Raw genomic sequence first — 22,356 nt, forward strand, 5'->3', positions numbered from 1 at the left:
TAAACTGCTCATCAATGATGCCCCCTTCTTATCATCCTAAAATTCACATCCTACCATGTTGCCCTGTCTCCTAGCTTGGACATTCTGTACATTTGTACAAGTTTTAAGGAACAGTTTTTTCAATCATTAAAAGTCTCATGGAATTTCAACTTCTTTCCCACAGATGTCAAAAGATGATACACATCTTGTTTTGAACTCCAAACAGTACACTTTGATTGTATCACTACCTGTATCTATGATGAAATCTAGAAAAGTTTTTTCACTTTATATTTAAGAATTTCAGTAGCAATGATATGTTGACAGTACTTCACATATTGGGAAACAACATTAACATTTGCTAGTTTCCTTTTCTGCAAAGATATTCATAAATAGGCATAGCTCTCAATTAACAAACACAATCTTCTGAATATTCTTGAAGAAGTTATACCTAATAAAACATATTTGAATTATTTAATGAGGGTTTATTTTCCACTGTATATTATAACTAATATTTTTAATAACTATTTCACTCCTTCAATTGACCAACCCACCCATATTATAATGACAACATTATGAAAAGGGTAGACTGCTGCTCACCATATTGTGGAGATGTTGAGTCACAGACAGTCACAACAAAATGACTGCTAAACATATTATCTTTTGGCCAAAAGGCCTTCTTCTAGACTATGGGGGCTATCCAGAAAGTAACATACATTTTGAAGTAATAAATTAAAAATATGGAAAAACCAAATTTTATTACATTCATTTTAAAGGTACACTCTTAAGCTATGTAGCTACATAATAGCCATTCAACTTGAGACACTTATCATACTGCGGCATAAGTTTTTCATTCTCATCTCTGCAGAAATCTGCTGCCTGTGACTGCAAACACTGGTTATACTGGCATCCAGTTCAGTGTCAGTATCAAAGTGTTGTATAGCGAGCCATGTCTTCATTGTTAGGAAGAGGTGGTAGTTGCTCAGCACCAAATCCAGGCTGTATGGTGGATGATCAAACAACTCCCATCCAAAACACTGTACGAGGTATGACTGGCCATGTGTGGATGTGCACTGTCATGAAGAAAACAAAACTTTTGCACTAAGTTTTCTCTGATGCTTGTTTCTTGTCACCTGCCTTAACTTTCTCAGTGTTTGACAATACCTCTCCGAGTTAATTGATGTGGTACGTTCAAGGAAATCAATGAGAATCACTATGTTGGAGTACCAAAACACAGTAGCCATGATCTTTCTTGCCGACAGTGTTTGCAAACACTTCCTGGGTTTCACGGGAGAATTTGTGTCCCCCCATTCCCTTAACTGCCTTTTCATTTCGCAAGTGACATGCTTCACCCAAGTCTTGTCCTCAGTCACAATACAATTGATAACTCTGTTACTACTTTACACGTAATCTTCAAGGTCAGTGCCTCAACCAGTCTGTGTTTTTTTGTGGTCTTCAGTTAGGGTTTTGAGAATCACCCAGTACAAAATTTGCAGTAACCAATCTTCTCTGTTGCAATTTCACACTATAATAATACTATATAATACAAGTTGACATAATGCCACTATGAATTTTATTTAACCTGAGCTCTGTAACTGTGTGTGCTCCATATCTGTTTTCTGTAGTGTTTTAATGATTCTAAGGAAATATGTATTTTCTTTTTCTGTATTGCTGCCCAAAGAATTTACTGTATAAATTTTTATATAATTATGTGCTCAAATTTCTGTATATGCTATAAGATTATCAGATTGTATTTGTAAAAACCTGACTCATTCCACGTCCTTGTGTATCCAACACAGTTGGAGCTATGGAACACGAAATAAATCAAATCAAATCAAACACACTAAACTCTGTTAAATTTCGGGAAAATGATGCAAAAGTTTTGTAATTGTAAAACAACCATTTTCACAAATAATGTCATGAATTTTCATCACCAGTTTGTCCGTCACAAGACTAGGCCTACCACTGCAGTCCTCATTGTGAACACTGGTATGGCCATATTTAAAATCAATGCACCATTGCCTCACTCGCCTTTCACTCATTCTTCCTTTTTCATACACATCACAAAGTTCGTGATAAACTGCAATTGGTTTGCAGTTTTCTGTCAACAAAAACCTAATCACAGAACGCACCTCACAAGTGGTGGGATTTCGACTGCAACGCACGTTTCAATATGTCACAGAAATCAAAGCAGAAGAGAGACAGATCCCATTCTACCACCACTGGATGCATACTGAGTACAGAAACATTTAGGCAGGATGTGAAGTTGCTTGCAGTCCGGCCTCAGTGGCCAGGGATGGTGGTCGTGTGTGGAGTTGTGCTTGTGTGTGTGTGTGTGTGGGGGGGGGGGGGGGGGGGGGTTTGTCTATTTTAGAAGATGGCCTTTCAGCCAAAAGCTCACATGTTCAGTTATCTTTTTGATGTACCTATCTGTGACTTAACATCTACACTATATGGTGTGTAGTAGTCTATCCTGGATTTTTCATTGTTTGCATCCACCCATATTATGGATGCACAGGGCAAGAACCCATGTCACTTCATTCAGTGTGCCAAGTTTGAATTTATGAAATCAAATGTGCAGATAGTACGCAAGATACGTGTGCTTAATATGAACCTCCAAACTGCTTACCTAGCGTGCGTAGCCTTGGAGAAAACATGTATCTAACTGTTTGAAAATGAGTGATGTGAAACCAATGTGTACAAAATGAAATAAGGAAGACATTACCAACAATAGTCTAATATCATTAATTCCTGCCTTTAGTAAGATATTTGAAAGCATCAACCTGTCTCAACTTAGAGCCATTTTCACAAAAAACAGCCTGCTTGTAGATACTCAGCATGGGTTTATAAAAAGAGCAAAGCATAGCTACAGCAATCATTCATTTATTGAGGATATTTTAAGTCCTCCTTTCAAACCACAAGAAAATGTATGTTTTTGTTAACAAATGTGTTTCATTTTATTGAAATAAAACCTAATCAGTGGGCAGGAATACAAAGTTTCCTGATTTGGGTGAAAAACCAGGCATGAAATACCACCACTAATTATGTTTTATTATTATTATTATTCGTTACAGTCAACTTTGGACTACGCTAAGCATCAGTCATTTCTTGTGCTTTTTCTTGCGTTCTTCCCAGTACTTCTTCATTTTTTCTGAGTGGGCTTCTTTACGTTCTTGCGACCAGGTTGTTCCCGTCTTCTTTGATTGCGTTCGGTCTTTGAATCCCTGTATTTTGTTGATGGCATTCCTATATTCCATTCTGTTGTAAACTGTCTCTGGTATAATGTTCATTTCTGCAATGTCTTCTTTTACTTCTTTCAGCCAGTTAATTTGTGTCTTTCTGCTTTCCATGTATTCCAGGATTTTCTTTGCCGTTCTTTCTGGTGCCATTCTTTTGACATGCCCATAGAAACTCAGTCTTCTCTTTTTAAAGGATGTTGTCAGTTTTTCAATTTTCTCGTATAACTCTTTATTGGATCGCAATTTATATTCTTGTCCATCCTTTTTAGGTCCTAAGATCTTTCTCAGTATTTTTCTCTCCTTTATTTCCAATTTCTCCAACAGACGTTTTCTGTTCAGTGGGATGCATTCAATCGCATACAAACTTTCTGGTTTTATTACCGCATTGTAGTGCCTGAGCTTGGTATTGATGGAGATCGACTTTTATTGTATACATTTCGGCATAGCTGGTATGCCGTTTCCATCTTTATTGCTCTTTCCTGTAGTGAAACATTTGGTAACCCTGTCGGTGTAATCCAGAAACACATTTGGTGACAAAAACATGCAATTTCTTGTAGTTGCAAAAACAGAATTAAAACACACTCAGTAATTGTAAAGCAACTATGGACAATATGGTCACAAATGAAGAAATTTAGCAGTTACTCAATTCTTCCATGAAGTGTACTGTCTGTTGGACCGGAAGGGGCACACTGCAGGTGTATTTTTAGACCTGACAAATGCTTACCATAGATTACTTTATAAAAACTGAAGACATATTGTATTGGGAATCCATCCATGCATCTTCTAGCCACATATCTGTCGAATCACAAGAAAAACATTACATTAACCTCAAATTAGATGATACAATTATAAGTTCTCAATCCATCAGTGAAACAGTAATATATGGTGTACCTCAGGGCTCAAATCTTAGTCCCTTTTGCTTCCTTATATACAGGGTGTTTCAAAAATACTTTTAAAAATTTTGAGGAAAATTACTTTACACGAAAAAAGTTCATATAAACAGATGTCCAAAAATTCTTCTATTTTGAGTTATTAATGAAAGTTTGCAATTCAGCTGATTGGTGCTCATCAGCACATAAACTCACAATAAATGCTCAAAATCTCCTCTTCTTGCTTCTAGACACACATGCACTCATCAAATAAAAGACTATCACTTTCTTTCATATATTCGCTGATGGTTTCGAATGGTTTCACAGGCTTCCACAACATGTCGATGAAGAGTTTCTGAAGCCAGGTACTTTACGGCATAGAGCAATTGTTTAAAGAGCCCATAGTAATAATAATCTAAAGAATCGAAGTCAGGGGAATGTGCAGGCCATGAAACTGGCCCTCCTCTAGCAATACATCTGCCATAATAGCTCCCAGGCAGTGCATCATGCAAATTGAGACTGAAATGTTCTGGAGCTCCACCATGCATAAACCAAATGTTTCTTTTTATTTGCAGTGGTACATCTTCAAGTAGGTCCTGGACCGTGTTCTGAATAAAAGCCCTGCAGACAGCACCAGTAGGACATGCTGGGAGTACATGTGCCCCCCCCCCCCCCCCCCCCCCCAGACATGAACACACGAAACTGATGTTGATGTCTAGCCTCTACTGCCGCATGAAGACAGAGATCAGCACATACGTATCGGTTGCGGAAATTTGTTATTCCATCTCTTCCAAGTGTTGCCTCATTTGTAAACAACAGAGACAGAGAACGGATTGGCAGCCTGTTCAACAAACCATCAGCAAAAGTTCTCCCATAGTGGGTGATTGGCAGATGTACAGACCTGCATATGTTGAAAATGATACAGGTACATGAGCTGCTTGTGAAGTATTCTCCATGCTGAACTGAGATGTACCACACACCAGGGCCACTTGTCTTTTGCTGATATCTGGCTCTTCTTTGACAGCCCACAGAGTGTGCTGTTCTTAGTCATGCACATGAGCATCATGTGGTCTTCCTCGATACATCGTCTATGATGCTGCATATCCTGCCTTGGCAACACAATGATAAGGCACGAAAGGTTGGATGAGTTGACGCTCTTGTCTATATCTATTCACATGGCCATACATAAAAAATCATGGCTGCCTGCTCACAAAATAAATGTCTTACCTTGCTGACTGGAGCACTTTCAGTTAAATCACTAACTGTATTACATGTACACAATGTACAGGATGAATGACAAACGTAAACAAATCTCCCTGTCAACACAAGGATATGTAGGATACAATGAGTCAGATGGGTGCATAGATAATTGAAGTTGTTGGGTTTTACCTCAATTGTCAACTTTCATAAATGAATCAAAAATGAAGGATTTTTGGATATATGTTTATGTGACATTTTTTCTTGTTTTCGTGTAAGGAACTGGCCCTCAAAGTTTTTACAAGTATTTTTGAACCAACCTGTCTATTGACATTGCACAATGCATTAACTTTCATATGATAAGCTATGTAAACGACACTTCAATTTTGTTCTAGGGTAGAGAATGTAAGGAGCTACAATATTTTGCTATTAGTGGTGTGACAGAATTAACAAAATACTTCAACGATCTGGACCTCATGGTAAATGACACCAGATCTCAATTACTGGCATTTAAAATACATAGTTCTCACCACACCAAAGCAATTAATGTGTGTACCATTTCGGCAACAGAAACTGCTAGATTAAATATCTTGGTGTGTACAATGATGAAAATTTGTGACGGATAAACTATATTAATTTTTTATGTGGAGAAGTCAGTAATGGTTTATATCTCCTAAGCCAGTCTGCAAAGATAGTTCCTAGCCAAACATTGAAAACAGTATACTATTCAACGATTTATGCTTTCCTTAACTATGGGATTAAATTATGGGGCTGTGCAGCAGATGTCCACTTAAAATGAATATTGCTCTTACAGAAAAAAACATCAGTGATTTATTTTGGTTTCATAAACTACCAAACCCTGTAAAAACAAGTAAGAGGAATGATTCCAATGCAACACAAAAATAATTTATGATAGAAAAATGCTTATATTCATTCAATGAACTTAATAGCTGAAGAGGATCATCATTAAGCAGTAATTTATCACATTAGACACTAGCCCACCTCTGGCAGCAGTATTCTGCTGACCTGACAGCCAATGACATTAAATGATTAAAGATCAGATATCTGAACGACTTCACTGAGTCCTGTCACTTTATTCACGTGCAGTGCCTCAACATCAACAGGCTGTCCAAAACCACATAATTACTCTTGTGGAGGAAGGGAATGTGATGGCACTGGTGGCTGACGCAGGATACGGTTTTTCCTGAGCGCACTGTGCAATTATGTATAAAACAATGTAGGCATGTGTGAAGTGAAAGTTGATGTGTATTGACACAAACGTACGATAACAAACTTCCAGGCAGATCACAGCAAAATCCTTTTTAAATTAAGTGCAGCTGAAACTCGCTAGAGCATTTCAATGGTCAGTTGCCATGGTTTGGCAATGGCTTTGGAAGGCTGGAGTCCAAAGCAAATGGGTGGCTGTCATGGGAATCTCTGTGTTGTCGTTATCTCTACTGGTTAGCATTTGGTGATGAGAGTATCTACCACATTCAACATAATGTAATATTTTCCAATGAATCTATTCTCCACAGCAAATGATGATCCAGTACGAGTGCACAGGCTGTGGTGTCCATTTCCACCTTGAAAGAATGTGGTGTGTGTGTGTGGGGGGGGGGGGGGGGGGCAGTTTGGGACTGGATGTATTCCTGCAGACTTGGTATGCTTTATAGGCTACATAGCTGACTTGGTGCTGCCGTTTGCACTCATATTATGGGTAACTGTATCGTCCCATCAGTGCAACAACTGAGAGATTAATCTGTTTACAGCAGGATCAATCTCCAATGCACATGTCATTTGTGGTGCAGGAGAGGTTTGCAGACAAGAATTATCTCTCTTTTCACAAATGGTCCTCTTCTGCTCTAGACTTCAACTGCATTGAAAATGTATGCGTGGGTATGAAACAGACCTAACGAGAAAGCCAGTGACCTCGCCCAAAAAACCCACTATGACACCTACTGCATGTTGCCATAGGTACCTGCGAAGAGAAGGCAGAAAATGAGTGATTTATTACTCACCTCACAGACTCCCTTCCTTGCAGGATGCAGACAGCTATTGATCAAAGAAGTGGAAGTACTTTCTACAGAACATTAGGTAGTAAAGAAACCACATGCTGTGCCCTTTTTAAGGCCTGAAGAGTTCATATTAAGGACTATGAACTGTCCCTTCTGTTAATTTAGTATTTTCTATAAATTAAACATATTAACACAGTAAAGCAAATGTTAAATGCTACAAGTTGTATTTATTCTGAATACCACAGTCATGCATTTGCTTTTCAGTCTGTAAACTACGTCATCAACCTACGAAGTCACTATACTAAGTGCTGTGGTATTTGAATACATTATTTCTTACTGGTGTTCTTCTCTCGACTCCATCTCGTGACCTATTTGAAATCTAGGAATGACACAGAGCAAACAGACATCCTTCTGTGCTTTTATAGTGCATGTATTTTGTGCAGTGCCCATACGGCACAAGTACCTCACTTACACTCACCATTACATGTGCCCTGTATTTTATGATCAGTATTGTACATTCTATAATGTGAAATATGCAGCGTAACAATGATGGCAATTCAAAATTTCAGCTACTGCCACTTGTGCTGTCATGTGTACACACAAGTATTTTCAACATGAAACTATTTTGTTATTTAAATTACATACAATTTTAATATAGAACATATCAGAACATAAAGTTAGTTAGACTATTATAAATTATATGACATGTTGTAACATGTCCAGTAATAAGTCCTAATATTTCATACATTTTGTGTGTGTTTGTCCAGGTCTGCATGATGACGACAACAATGATGATGATGTGATGAGAGAAAATTGTAGACATTATTTGCAGCAAAATAGTTCTGTATCAGCTTTTTGGTGATACATATAAAAATATCTCTTAAAAATGTATTTTCTTGTCATTTCCATAATCTCAGTAAGTCACTTTGGTGGAAGAATCTGTTGTTAGCAAAGGACATCTACGCAACAAAATGCTTCAGGACATCCCCCAAAACTTAAATTCTTGCAAGAGAAAATTTTTCCCTAGCTGAACTGAGAAACAGCGAAACTTTTTTTTTTTCTCCATGCTACATAAGTATTTAATCAGTAGACATTTGGCCTGCACTCACCTTTACTGGCTACAGGTATTGACTAATTATCCACTGAACTAATAATGTATTACAAATAAAGCAGTGAGAATCAATGAAAAGGACATCATTCTGCATTACACTTTGACTGATGGCAGCAAAGAACTTGGACTCCAAATGAGACACAGGATATCATTTTGCAACACCACATACTGCTGGAGCTGTCAGTCTTTCACGCTATACTGGAGATCATCTTCTGTGTCTGCTTGACTCAGCATAGAAGAGTTCCGAAAGCTTACTTCCATTTCAGGCACACTGAAGGAGTCTCTCTGAATATATTTACATGAAAAATACAAGGAAATTACTGAACAGGGTGTATATGTGGACAAGGAAAAAAAATTCCCGGATTTTTCCCGGATTTCCCGGTTAAAAATACACGTTTTCCGTGTTAAGTGACAGTATACTCTTCCTCGGCACTGTAGAAGTCATCAATTCTTTGAATGTTTATGGTTTTATATACCGACGTAGAATTTCCTGCCACTTTAGAAAACTAAACTCAGAGGGGTAAAACACGTTTTGAAAGACCTTTGATATGCACCAATATGTATGCCGCATATTTCCGTAATACAAAGGTATAAATTTGAATTCCACCATATACCGCATGTCACTTTCCGAAGCATTGAAATCGAGGTTGCAATGCACTTTTGTAAGGCAGTCATAGCTCATGTCACGTGATCTCGCCAGATGATGACAGCATAGGACATGTGGTGTAGTCAGCCAATAGCAAGATCACTCTTAAACAGCGCGAACACACAAATAAGAAAAGTTAATGGTTTAAATTAATATATATAGCATTCACATATAATATTGGTCTCGAAGATTAATAAGCTGGAAGAGACGCTAAGCTTCCAAATACCATGTTGATCTTTTTTGCGCGTGTTACACTTCAAGATACATCACACAAATGTGCCAGCAAAATTTTTAATAACTTCGTTTCAAATAAAGCAGAAAAGATTAATGAAAGCCAAACCTCTTTAGCAAACCGACAAAAATAATTTCATTGTTCTGCAAGGCGATTAATGCTTGACTGTCAGGAAGGTGGAGATAAAATCTAAAACTAATAACATGTTTTAGCCTTCCGTAATCATGCGAACGTATTTTAATTCATTTGATAACTCCCGGCCGCAAAAGTTCGTTTGTTATCATTTAACGTGAGAACAATAAACGAAAGGAAAACAACAAAATGACTGAACTTAAACACAGTTCACGTGGATACGACCCATCTCCCCACCACAACTCAGACTGCTCTGGCATCAGCGCCAGATTTACTAAATTTTCGAACCGGTGCAATATTAAGTAGTGGCGCCCAGCCATACTTCCATAACCAGAAGTGAAAGAAGGTACTACTCATACGAGACTGAACTGCGCATGCGCTAGAGCTCCCCCCCACCGTGCAACTGCTCAAACGAATCTAATTTAAACAGTTGTAACACGTCACGCTCATCGGAAGCAATTTGTTGTTTTGAAGCATTGCATAGTCTTCCTAAAGCCTTTGACACACTTTGCTGTTGGCAGATGCTTGTATGAACACTGTGTTTTGTTGTTGTATATGGCGCATTTACTTTGCAACTTAAGTTTTCTTCTTCTTCTTTTTTTTTCATTCATATTTTGTTGCTGCAGTATTATTCTGCAGTAGTAGGATACAGTAATATCCTTTGTTTGAGCATTGGTTCTTACCAGTCAAAATCACAGAAATTTAACTGAAAGCTAAAACAATGAAATATACCTGGAATTCTAAACAATTCCTGGGATTTTCCTGGTTTTCTCCCGGATGAAAAAATTCCTGGGTTTTTCCCGGATCTCCCGTTTGTCCCGGGTCGTATACACCCTGTAGAATAACAGTGTTCCTCCAGGTATTCTGTCAAGTTGTTGTTTCCATTTTATGCAGAACATTTTGGTGACCAACCTAGCTATCACATTCAGCTGCTCTGACTTTTGTTGTAATGTGTACTCACCACCTAGACCCCAATCAGACTTTGAACTTTTGTTGGTCTCAAGCCATTATTTATAGGTGAGATCAATTCCTGACACTCACTACACCCTTTGGTGCTCTTTTGTTTTTCATAGCCCAAACTGATATTCTGTCAAATGGAAATTCTCTCAACTTTTGCACATAATATGGAAACAACAACTTGGCAAAAAAACCTGGAAGCACAGTATTAATCAATCACTCCAAGGAAACCTAAAACATCACAACACTCTGGAATACCAGAGACAGCAAAAATCTAACACCATTGGCCTATCTTTCAACTACCAGGAGACATCTTCCTTATAAGTTTTCCTTAACCCATTGGGAAACAAATATTTTATTTATTTCTACACAAGCAACAAAACTTTTAGCTTTGAGTGTTGTACCTTAAGGTTGAACTGACTGCTATCATGCCTGCAAATCGAAAAGAAATAATTTTTTCTCTAATTAGCTTATTTTAGAAAAGGAATTAATCTGTCTTGTTTCTATTGCACACTTGGCTGCACTTTATGCCTGCTGGTAGTTTCTGCACAACAATTAACTGTGGATTAGTTGTATTGGTGTGTTTATTATGAACATACGGATGTTCAAGTAAGTGCAATATCAATTTATTTTATACATTCCAATAATGGAACAATGGCATGTTGCATTATTGCTCCTTTTGTAGAGGTGTCTATTACCGTATACAAGAGTTACAAATAAAAAATACTATTTACATTATTGTGATTTGCTTTCGTAACATTGTACGAGATTTTGGCCTGGGTTAGATAGTAGAGTTAAATATTTCCTTTCAAATTTTACAATTCCAATTGGATAAAAACATGCTGTGTGTACTTACAGTTGAAGTTCTAACACAGCTGGAGAGCTACAAAGTTGTGAAGATGAAGCTGATGACATACAAATGGCGATTATTCCACCCAACATGAAGAAAATAACAGATAAAGAAGGAATTGAAGAAAATACACTGAACAACAATTATATAGTACAAGACACAGGAGCTACTTTAGAAATTATAACCAGGCAGCATGAAGCTAATGTCACTGATTTAGCTCCATAAGCTAAGTAAACAGAAGCATTGCCACACGGAGTAGAAAGTGATGCATTGTCACAAAAAGTTGTATACATGTAAGTTGTATACATGTGAACCAACATACACAAACGCTAATGAACCAGATAAGAGCAATGAAAATTATGTTGCAGAATGTCTAGCAAATAAGACAGTTTGAGGATTTTCTTCTGTGGAACTACTGTTGTTATAGGACAAAGCAAAATCTATGCTTGTTGACAGAATAACATAAATTTTCTTCTAACCAAAGAGGAGCTAAAATCCTTTATTGGCAATCTATTTCTGAATGGTTATCACAAGATTCCCCTTGAGAGTATGTAGTGGGAACAGACAGTGATCTACTGGACAAGCAGATATCACTTTGTAGGACGAGGATAAGATCAAAGAAGTGTAGGTGGTCATCATTCACCTAGATGATTGATACTTAAATGGTAAACACATGGTGCGCATATCAAGCTACTAATCCTAAAGAGGAACTCTCACTTTTTGATGCTAAAAGAGAATAGCGATGATGTATCTTTCAAAGCAAACAAGATCAACACCAAAAAGTAGAGGACCACAAGGAAGCAAACTGATACGAGGACAGGTGAGCACAGATGTAAAATAGATCCAGGAAACCACTTCATTACACCAAGTAAGACAAAGAAGAAATGTCACACTGCATGAAAAAAATGACAAAAATGTCAAATAGGTGAAATGTTGGTGTATGTGACAAGTGTTCTGTTCCATTTCATACTGAATAGACATTCAATAATATTACAAACAGTGTTTTGATTTTGTTCACAATGTTTCTAATAGTTTTCTGCAGTGACAGTAATACTGTACATTTTGATAGCTATTTTTGCCTATGGCCCAAAAACGGGATGGCCTATAGTTTTTGTACTATTATAGTGAAATTTTTCAAAACAGCTTTTTCCTTCATTTATCACTTAATGTAAAAAAAGGTTGAAAAAATAATAAATTGTGTCACTTCCACTAATGCACCTCTGGCAGCTGTTATTCGTACTTTTGCTATTTCTATGGATGCTATACCTCACTAATGATGCTACACAATTATCCAAGATATCTTCATGTATCTGCCAGTTCTAGATTTTGAAATTTCTGTACCACTCTCCAAGAGATCAAAAAATATTACACCATTTGTGATGTTGCTTATAAAATTGGATATATACCTCCTGTTAATCAAAGTAAATATGACTCCCATAGATGCAACATTCAGTAAAGGCCCAAGCTCTGAAAATACTGAAGACGTTAGCTCTTTTGTAGAAGAACTGCAGTTGCTGACTACTATAACAATGAGCCAGGTTTTTTTTTGCTACATCTGAAACTATGTGGACTGTTTCATCACACATCCCAACATACTTTCCTTCCATGATATTTTTATGGTGTGACTGATTCCAGTGGTATCTCATTAATTACAAAACAAATATTTACTAATTTTTTTCTAGTTTCTGAAGTAGAAAAGTTCATATTTCTCTTTGTCTAACCATAGTTACCATTTATTTATTTATTTATTTAATCCGTGTAATATTATAGTACACATCATATATTCTTTGCTCAAAGTTGACACTTGATCAAGGTGTTCCTGCACATGCAAAAAGTGCTAGCCTCTCACTTCTTTTTATTCTTAATAGTTAATATACCATCACAGATAACTGCATTATCTGCTCAGCTGAAGTTAAATTAAGATTATCTATAAAGTCATTTTTACCATGTAAAACAAAGTTTTTTTTTTTTTTTTTTTTTTTAATTTCAAGGCGTAAAAATTACTGCATAAGGTAACATAATGAAAACGGTATTGATGGAAAGGAAATTCTACAAATTTGCTTTCAACACATAATAATTGTTCAAGTTGCACATTATGTGGTATATGTCAAGCAAAGCTTTCAGCCAATCAGCCAAAGAGACATCCATCAGGAAAGATAAAAAGCACCTGTGTGCATGCACAGACTGTGAAGCAGTCACAGAGATGAAGCACGTCATGTTGGGCAACTTGCTCAGCAACTTGGTGTTCCAACTGTTTCTTGGCCACAGTTTGTTCATGGTCTTTCATGCATACAGACAGCTTGTCGGTTGTCATGCCCACATAGAATGCAGCTAGGTAGTTCAGCTTAGCTTGTAAATCACATGACTGGTTTCACAGGTAGAATAGGTGATGTTTGTGACCAGACTGGAATAGGTGGTGGAGTGAGGATGTATGGGACAGGTCTTGCATCTAGGTCTATTCCAGGGATATGAGCCATCAAGTAAGGGTTGGGAGCAGAGGTTGCACAGGGATGAACAATTATATTGCATAGGTTCGGTGGATGGCAGGATACCACTGTTGGATGGGTGGGAAGCATAGTGGGCAGGACATTTCTCATTTCAGGGCACAACGAGAGGTAGTCAAAACCCTGGTGGAGAATGTAATTCAGTTGCTTCAGTCTTGGGTGGTACTGGGTTACAAGGGGAATGCTCTTCTGTGCCACATGGTGAGACTTTGGAAGGTGGTGGGAGACTGGAAAGATAAGGCATGGGATATTTGTTTTTGTACAAGGTTGGGGGAATAATTACAGTCTGTGAAGGCTTCAGTGAGACCTTCAGCACGTTTCGAGATGGACTGCTTGACAGTACAAATGCAACTGCCATGGGTGGCTAGGCTGTAAGGAAGGGACATCTTGGTATGGAATGGAGGGCAGCTGTTGAAGTAGAGGTATTGTTGGTCTGGTGGTTGGTAGGTTTGATACGGATGGAGGTACTGATGTAGCCACGTTTGAGATGGAGTTCAGCCTTGCAAAAGGTGACTTGTTGGGTTGAGGAGGACCTGTTGAAGCAAATGGGGGAGAAGGTGTTGAGATGCTGGTGGAATGTAGATAGGATGTCCTCACCCTTGATCCACATCACAAAGATGTCATCAGTGAATCTGAACCAGGTGAGGGATTTGGGATTCTGGGTGATTAGAAAGGATTCCTCTAGATGGGCAGTGAATAGGTCGGCATAGGATGGTGCCATGCAGGTGCCCATTGCCAAACCCTGCATTTTTTTGTAGGTGATGCCTTCAAAGGAGAATTAATTGTAGGTGAGGATATAGTTGGTCATGGTGACTAGGAAGGAGGTTTTAGGTTGAGAATCCATTGGGCATAGGGAAACATAGTGTTCAATAGTGGCAAGGCCATGGGAATTAGGTATGTTAGTGTAAAGGGAGGCGGCATCAATAGTCACGAGCAGAGTACCATGTGGTAAAGGAGTGCGAACTGTGGAGTGTCAGTGCTGGAAATGGTTGATATCTTTTATATAGGAGGGTGGGTTGCAGTTAATAGACTGACGGTGTTTGCCTACACCAGCAGAGATTCTCTCAGTGGAGGCACAGTAACTAGCCACAATGGGGCATCCTGGGTGGTTGCGTTTATGGACCTTAGGTAGCATGCAGAATGTAGGAGTGCGGGGAGTGGTAGGGATTAGGACAAAGATGGACTCTATGGAGAGGTTCTGGGATGGGCCAAGGGATTTGAGGAGGGACTGGAGATCCTGGTGGATTTCTGGAATGGACAGGGTTTGTAAGTGAATGAATCTCGAAGTTGGTGAAGTCCTTCTGCCAGGCAATCCTTGCACTTCAGAACCCACCTAGCTCCTTTCCTGTTCCCATTCCAGCACTACACAGTCCTGTGTTCCACCAATCCACCAACAGTCTTTTTACTTCTCTCCTTCCCCCACCCCCCCTCTTTCCCCTCCCATCCCCTTCCCCATGTCTGACTCCCGACTGCACCTAGCTGCCCCCCCCCCCCCATCCCTGTATGCTTGCACAAGCAGCACTTTAACATCCCCCACCCTTACCCAGCTATCCCTCCCCTCCTTGCACCAGACCAGCTTCCTCCTTACATCCACCATCCAGTTGCTCCTTCCATCATGTATTGCTGCTCACAGTCTGGCCTTGGCAGCCAAACACTGTGACTGTGGTTGTGTGTGTGTGTGCGTGTGTGTGTGTGTGTGTGTGTGTGTGTGTGTGTGTGTGTTATCTATTTTGATGAAGGCCTATTTAGTCAAAAGCTTTGTTTGACAGTCTTTTTGTTGTGTCCATATGCAATTCATCATCTCCACTATATGGTGAAAGGCATCAAAAATCCACAGTCAAACCTATCCCAATATGACACACTACAACATCTGCTGTTACATGTACATGAACAACTTAAACAATGGCTGTATTTGTATTTACTTACACATTTATTTGGCTTGGAAAGATTAGAGCCTTCAGACCAACTCTTACATCTAATCAGGCATCCTTTATGAGTTGACATTTCAATATGCAGAATGAGAGTTATAAACAGTAGTAATAATAATAATAATAATAATAATAATAATAATAATGAATTTGTAGTGTGCTAACATTATTTTTATTGTGTTAAGTAATTTCCTCATTTTGTTTCTTTAAGATGTAAGTTATGACACACTGACAGAAAAGCATGGCACCAGTACGGACAGAGTCCGATGTCGAAAATAAACTGATTGGCCTGGTTTGGAGTGAGAAATATTGGGGAAGTAAACAGTGGGAATGGAAGAAAGAAAACAAAAATAGATATTGATGAATGAAAGCATGGATAGTATTGGCAGTGAGACACAAATACTGGTTTTCTGTTGGACTAAAGGGAAGTGTAGCGATACTTAACGCTCTAGGGGAGAGAGGCATGCGTCTACATCTCCTTATATGCCCACAACAAAAGTAATTTGTATAGTAAGAAAATAATAATATAAAATAACATATCTAATATACATATTCAGACATTGTGCATTTGTTCTAGCCATATTGGGGGACTGCACACATCTTCAGTATGGGGCAGTGGTCTTGCTAACTTATAAAATAGAAATAACTGCTGCAATGCAGTAAGCTCACCACCCTGGCACAGAATTGCACTGATTTTCCAAGAAATTAGACAACAACAATACTGGAATGTTTTAATGGAACCTATGAACACTGTCCTCCAAGTCTTTGTAGGAAGCCTTTAAATAGGTAATGTATACACTACTTGAAAGCAGTGGCTTCTTGGCTAGCAGAAAACGTGGCATGAGCTGGAGATGGCAGTCATGTGTGCACGAGGCGTGCTTGATTAAAAAACCTTAATCCTACTCCCAAGATCACCACTGCTGAAGCCCAGGCTATCCGTGATCTGAAGGCTGACCGATCCATCGTCATTCTTCCGGCGGACAGGGGTTCCACGACTGTGGTACTTGATCGTCGGGAGTATGTGGCTGAGGGACTGCGTCAGCTTTCAGACAACACTACTTACAAAGTTTGCCAAGGTAATCCCATTCCTGATGTCCAGGCGGAGCTTCAAGGAATCCTCAGAACCTTAGCCCCCCTACAAAACCTTTCACCTGACTCCATCAACCTCCTGACCCCACCAACACCCCGCACCCCTACCTTCTCCCTTCTTCCTAAAATTCACAAACCCAATCATCCCGGCCGTCCCATTGTAGCTGGTTACCAAGCCCCCACAGAATGTATCTCTGCCTACGTAGATCAACACCTTCAACCCATTACATGCAGTCTCCCATCCTTCATCAAAGACACCAACCACTTTCTCGAACGCCTGGAATCCTTACCCAGTCTGTTACCCCCGGAAACCATCCTTGTAACCACTGATGCAACTTCCTTATACACAAATATTCCGCACGTCCAGGGCCTCGCTGTGATGGAGCACTTCCTTTCACGCCGATCACCTGCCACCCTACCTAAAACCTCTTTCCTCATAACCTTACCCATCCTGACCCACAACTTCTTCACTTTCGAAGGCCAGACATACCAACAATTAAAGGGAACAGCCATGGGTACCAGGATGGCCCCCTCGTACGCCAACCTATTCATGGGTCGCTTAGAGGAAGCCTTCTTGGTTACCCAGGCCTGCCAACCCAAAGTTTGGAACAGATTTATTGATGACATTTTCATGATCTGGACTCACAGTGAAGAAGAACTCCAGAATTTCCTCTCCAACCTCAACTCCTTTGGTTCCATCAGATTCACCGGGATTGGAATGACTCCTTACCCTCTCCCTTAAATTCACCTGATCCTACTCCAAATCCCATGCCACATTCCTTGACGTTAACCTCCATCTGTCCAATGGTCAGCTTCACACGTCCGTCCACATCAAACCCACCAACAAGCAACAATACCTCCATTATGACAGCTGCCACCCTTTCCACATCAAACGGTCTCTTCCATACAGCCTAGGTCTTCGTGGCAAACAAATCTGCTCCAGTACGGAATCCCTGAACCATTACACCAACAATCTGAAAACAGCTTTCGCATCCCGCAACTACCCTCCCGACCTGTTACAGAAGCAAATAACCAGAGCCACTTCCTCATCCCCTCAAGCCCAGAACCTCCCACAGAAGAACCACAAAAGGGCCCCACTTGTGACAGGATACTTTCCGGGACTGGATCAGACACTGAATGTGGCTCTCCAGCACTTCCTCAAATCCTGCCCTGAAATGAGATCCATCCTTCATGAAATCCTCCCCACTCCACCAAGAGTGTCTTTCCGCCGTCCACCTAACCTTGGTAACCTCTTAGTTCATCCCTATGAAATCCCCAAACCACCTTCCCTACCCTCTGGTTCCTACCCTTGTAACCGCCCCCGGTGTAAAACCTGTCCCATGCACCCTCCCACCACCACCTACTCCAGTCCTGTAACCCAGAAGGTGTACACAATCAAAGGCAGAGCCACGTGTGAAAGCACCCACGTGATTTACCAACTGACCTGCCTACACTGTGAAGCTTTCTATGTGGGAATGACCAGCAACAAACTGTCCATTCACATGAATGGACACAGGCAGACAGTGTTTGTTGGTAATGAGGATCACCCTGTGGCTAAACATGCCTTGGTGCACAGCCAGCACATCTTGGAACAGTGTTACACCGTCCGGGTTATCTGGATACTTCCCACTAATACCAACCTGTCAGAACTCCAGAGATGGGAACTTGCCCTTCAGTATATCCTCTCTTCTCGTTATCCGCCAGGCCTCAACCTCCGCTAATTTCAAGTTGCCGCCGCTCATACCTCACCTGTCTTTCAACAACATCTTTTCCTCTGTATTTCTGCCTCGACTGACATCTCTGCCGAAACTCTTTGCCTTTACAAATGTCTGCTTGTGTCTGTGTATGTGCGGTTGGATATGGGTGTGTGTGCGAGTGTATACCTGTCCTTTTTTCCCCCTAAGGTAAGTCTTTCCGCTCCCGGGATTGGAATGACTCCTTACCCTCTCCCTTAAAACCCACATCCTTTCATCTTTCCCTCTCCTTCCCTCTTTCCTGACGAAGCAACCGTGGGTTGCGAAAGCTCGAAATTTTGTGTGTGTGTTTGTGTGTTTTTTTATTGTGCCTATATACCAGCGCTTTCCCGTTTGGTAAGTCACGGAATCTTTGTTTTTAATATATCTGTGTGTGTGTGTGTGTGTGTGTGTGTGTGTGTGTGTGTGTGTGTGTGTGTGTGTGTGTGTGTGTGTGTCCTTTTCTGGTGAAAGCTTTGGCCAAAAGCTAAGTGTGTAACAGTCTTTTTGTTGTGCCTGTCTGCAACTCAATGTGTCATCTTTACAGTGAGTAGCATTCTATCTTTTTCATTGTATTGTTGATCTTCCTACCCAGATTTTCCATTGTTCAGCTTACTGACTTCTCTCCCCCACAAGATCTGCAATGAATCTAAGTGAAAATGTGGCTTAACTATGTTGTTTTATGAGTTCCAAAATGTGCTTTTTCCTGTTTAAATTGTCATCAGTATCGACGCCTAAGAATTTCTTATTTCCTCACCATGTGTTAAGCTTATCATTGGTGTAGTACCCATTGATGTGCAGAACTGAATATGATGCGTCTTTTTAAAAACTGAGAGAGAGAGAGAGAGAGAGAGAGAGAGAGAGAGAGAGAGACCATTCACAGAAAAGCAGTCAATGCAATTTTTAAGAACATTGTTTACTATTTCTTTTGCTTCTATATGTATGCTTGGATTGATTACAATACTATCACGACCTGCAAAAAATAACTAATTCTGCTTGTTGTATATTAGACAGAATGCTTGTTGTGTATTAGACAGAAGATTATTTACATAAATGAAGAACAATAATGTACATAAGATAGAGCCTTGAGGAACCTTATATGTGATAGCTCCCCATGCAGAACTACATCTACAGACTATATTGGTTGAACTACTAAGGACAACTTTCTGATTCTTTTGGTTAGATATGACATTATCCAATGGTTGGCTATACCATCAAACCCACAAAACTTCAATTTATCTAAGAGAATAATGTGAGTCACACAGTCCTATCACCTATTATCAACACAGATCAATCTACTGATACACTGGTGCCTTAGACAGGTCACGAAAATACCAACTGGCACTATTTTGTTGTTTAATGCTTGCAAAATTTGTTGAGTGAACATGTAAACAGCATTCTCAGTAGAGCAACTCTTCTGAAACCCAAAGTGGGATTTGCTGGGGATATTATTATTGCTAAGGTGAGATGCTATTCTAGAATACATCAACTTCTCAAATATTTTGGAAAATGATTTCAACAGTGAAACTGACTTCTCTCCTATCACCTACTATCAATACATATTAGTCTGCTGATACGATCTTGCATTTTCAATGATAATATTTTGCTATGGAGAAATGTTTACATCCAACATCTTAAGTTAATCTGTCTTGAACATTTCTAATTTATGGTAGTAGTTAATTACCAGACACAGGATGGCAGGATATTCATTTCTTTGTCTAGCAGACATGATGTTTACATACTGTTATGTGAATAGTAATATCAAAATGTACTCAAGAGGTAGAAGAAATGCGAGTCATCCAACCTTAGTTGCTTTTTACCATCATCTTGTGGAGACTAAATCTATAGCACAATAATGAAGTAAATAGAACAAGAGAAGATCATGCTTCCTGTCTGGTCAAATCCAACCTAAGTGAGTACAGGAAGGACTGGTGTGAGCAAACACCCTTATGTTGCATGCATATTTTACTTATGTGTTCAATACTAGCTTCAGTCATTTTGAGTTTTTACTATTTGTGTCATGCTGAACTACATCACAGTATTAAAGGTTTGGCAAACTACACACTGAACTAGTTTATGTTTAGTTTGAGGTGGGAATATTTTTCTAACTTTTGAATTGCATTTACGCAAGCTGCAACAGTTTGTTCTTCCTAATTTAGATGCTCATCCAAGATTATGTCAAGGTCTTTTACAGTTTATGTCAAAGTCTTTTACAGTTTATGTCAAGGTCTTTTACAGTTTATGTCAAGGTCCTTTAAAGTTTTTTGAAACAGTAATTGCATCTGAAAAGTACTGGAGGGATTGATTCATAAAAACTTCCACTGATTAACTTTCGGTAAGATATGAGGATGATCTGTGACTTCTTACGGTGTAGTTTTACAAACAAGGTTTTGTATTCACTGAGATACTAAAAAAAGTCATTATTTATATTGCACTTGGCAAGAGGACTGTTCTTAGAGCTCACATTTATGTACAAATGGCTACTATCAGCATATCAGAAGTGGTTAGAAGACTGAGTATCGCTGAATAAAACTAGAGAGGCAATGGGCCAAAGAAAGAAACTTGGGGGATTACACAGAGAACATTTTTCCATGGTGACTTCTCCGACCCACAGGTGGCTCATTGATATCTGTTTTTCAAGTGGCTGCTGAACCACAGTTTCAGTATCCAGCAGTGATTCAGATTTTCCACCCAGCCCAGATATCAATATGGAGGAAAGGTCAGAAATACTTGGGCTTCATAACAGGGCTGCAGCTCACTTCTGCAGATGGCACCTACAGAGGTGCAGGCATGTCGCATGGGCAGATCCACTGATGTAAGAATACTAGTACATACTATCGTCCTGCATTTCCTTAGTCTCACTATATCGCTAATGCCTTTAGTAGGTGCCATTGATTAGTAGTGTGATTGACTTTGACTGAGTTTATATTTTTGATTCAGATTGCTCCCTGGACTGTTTGTGCATGCTTACAATGATCTTTATTATGATCTGCACTTTGCTTCTGGCTAGCTATTCACTCCCTTAACTCCACCAGCACTGACTAAAGGAATCGCTTGTTTGTTCGACCGGTCTCTGCGTCACCGCCAGTGCAAGTGATCACATACTGTGTTTTACATATGCACAGTAGGAAAAAAGTGGCAACGAGGATTTTTTTCATCGTGAAACTATCCACTGTGAAGCTAGGAGGCTGAGATCCTAAGATGCTGGTGCAAACACCTGCAGCAACAGCAAGAAAACAGTGGAAATTCCAACAGCAGCATCAGAAATTGCTGTTACACCTACAGTAAAACCAATAACATTCTGCAGCTGCAGCATCATTGCTTCTCCTTCTGCCATTCACTTGCTTCAGCAAGGCAAACAAGAGCTGGGACGTGTAGTTACAATATGTTGCTCTTCACTGCAGGGCATGTCAAATAACTGATCCAGAACATCAAAATGCACTCTTACTGTCTTCTAGTAACAAACTGTACAGGCTGTGCAAAACCTATGCCCACTCTTGGACCCCAGTAGTTTGAGCTTTTATGATGTTCGTGGTTTACCAACCATTATCACCACCAAACCCACTTAGTTGCAAGTAGACTCAAATTTAATCAATGTGCTAAGCAACATATGAAAACATATGAGGGGTGGTTCGAAAGGTTCTCGGAATCACTATGAGAGATCAGTGCTAGCGCAATGAGTTGTTTGTGTGATATTCAGTGAACTGTTGCCTGTAAACACGTGCCACATCAGTGCTCTTGGAAGAGAGGTGTGGGGGTGACGTGGCTCTGTTGTTGTTGCCACATAGTGATTTGCAAAGATGGAAAAAAATCGAGATTCAAGCAGTGATTAAGTATTTTGTAAAGAAAGGTATGAAAGCAAAGGATATTCATGCCCA

The 22,356-nt window shown here is 39.6% G+C and overlaps 1 long non-coding RNA gene across 2 annotated transcripts in view; it reads right to left on the reverse strand.

The window, feature by feature from the left end:
• Positions 1 to 909: 909 nt before the first annotated feature.
• The window catches only part of LOC126188264 (uncharacterized), an 82,724-nt gene continuing 61,277 nt past the window's right edge, over positions 910 to 22,356 (reverse strand). Inside the window, exon 3 of one of the 2 annotated variants that reach the window (XR_007537846.1) lies at positions 910 to 1,049. This is a non-coding gene — a long non-coding RNA (uncharacterized LOC126188264). Of the gene's footprint in view, positions 1,050 to 3,783; positions 4,011 to 22,356 lie in introns of those variants that run through there. The other variant, XR_007537845.1, reaches the window with a different exon arrangement.

This window comes from Schistocerca cancellata, chromosome 5, assembly GCF_023864275.1.
Source record: "Schistocerca cancellata isolate TAMUIC-IGC-003103 chromosome 5, iqSchCanc2.1, whole genome shotgun sequence".
Lineage (NCBI taxonomy): Eukaryota > Metazoa > Arthropoda > Insecta > Orthoptera > Acrididae > Schistocerca > Schistocerca cancellata.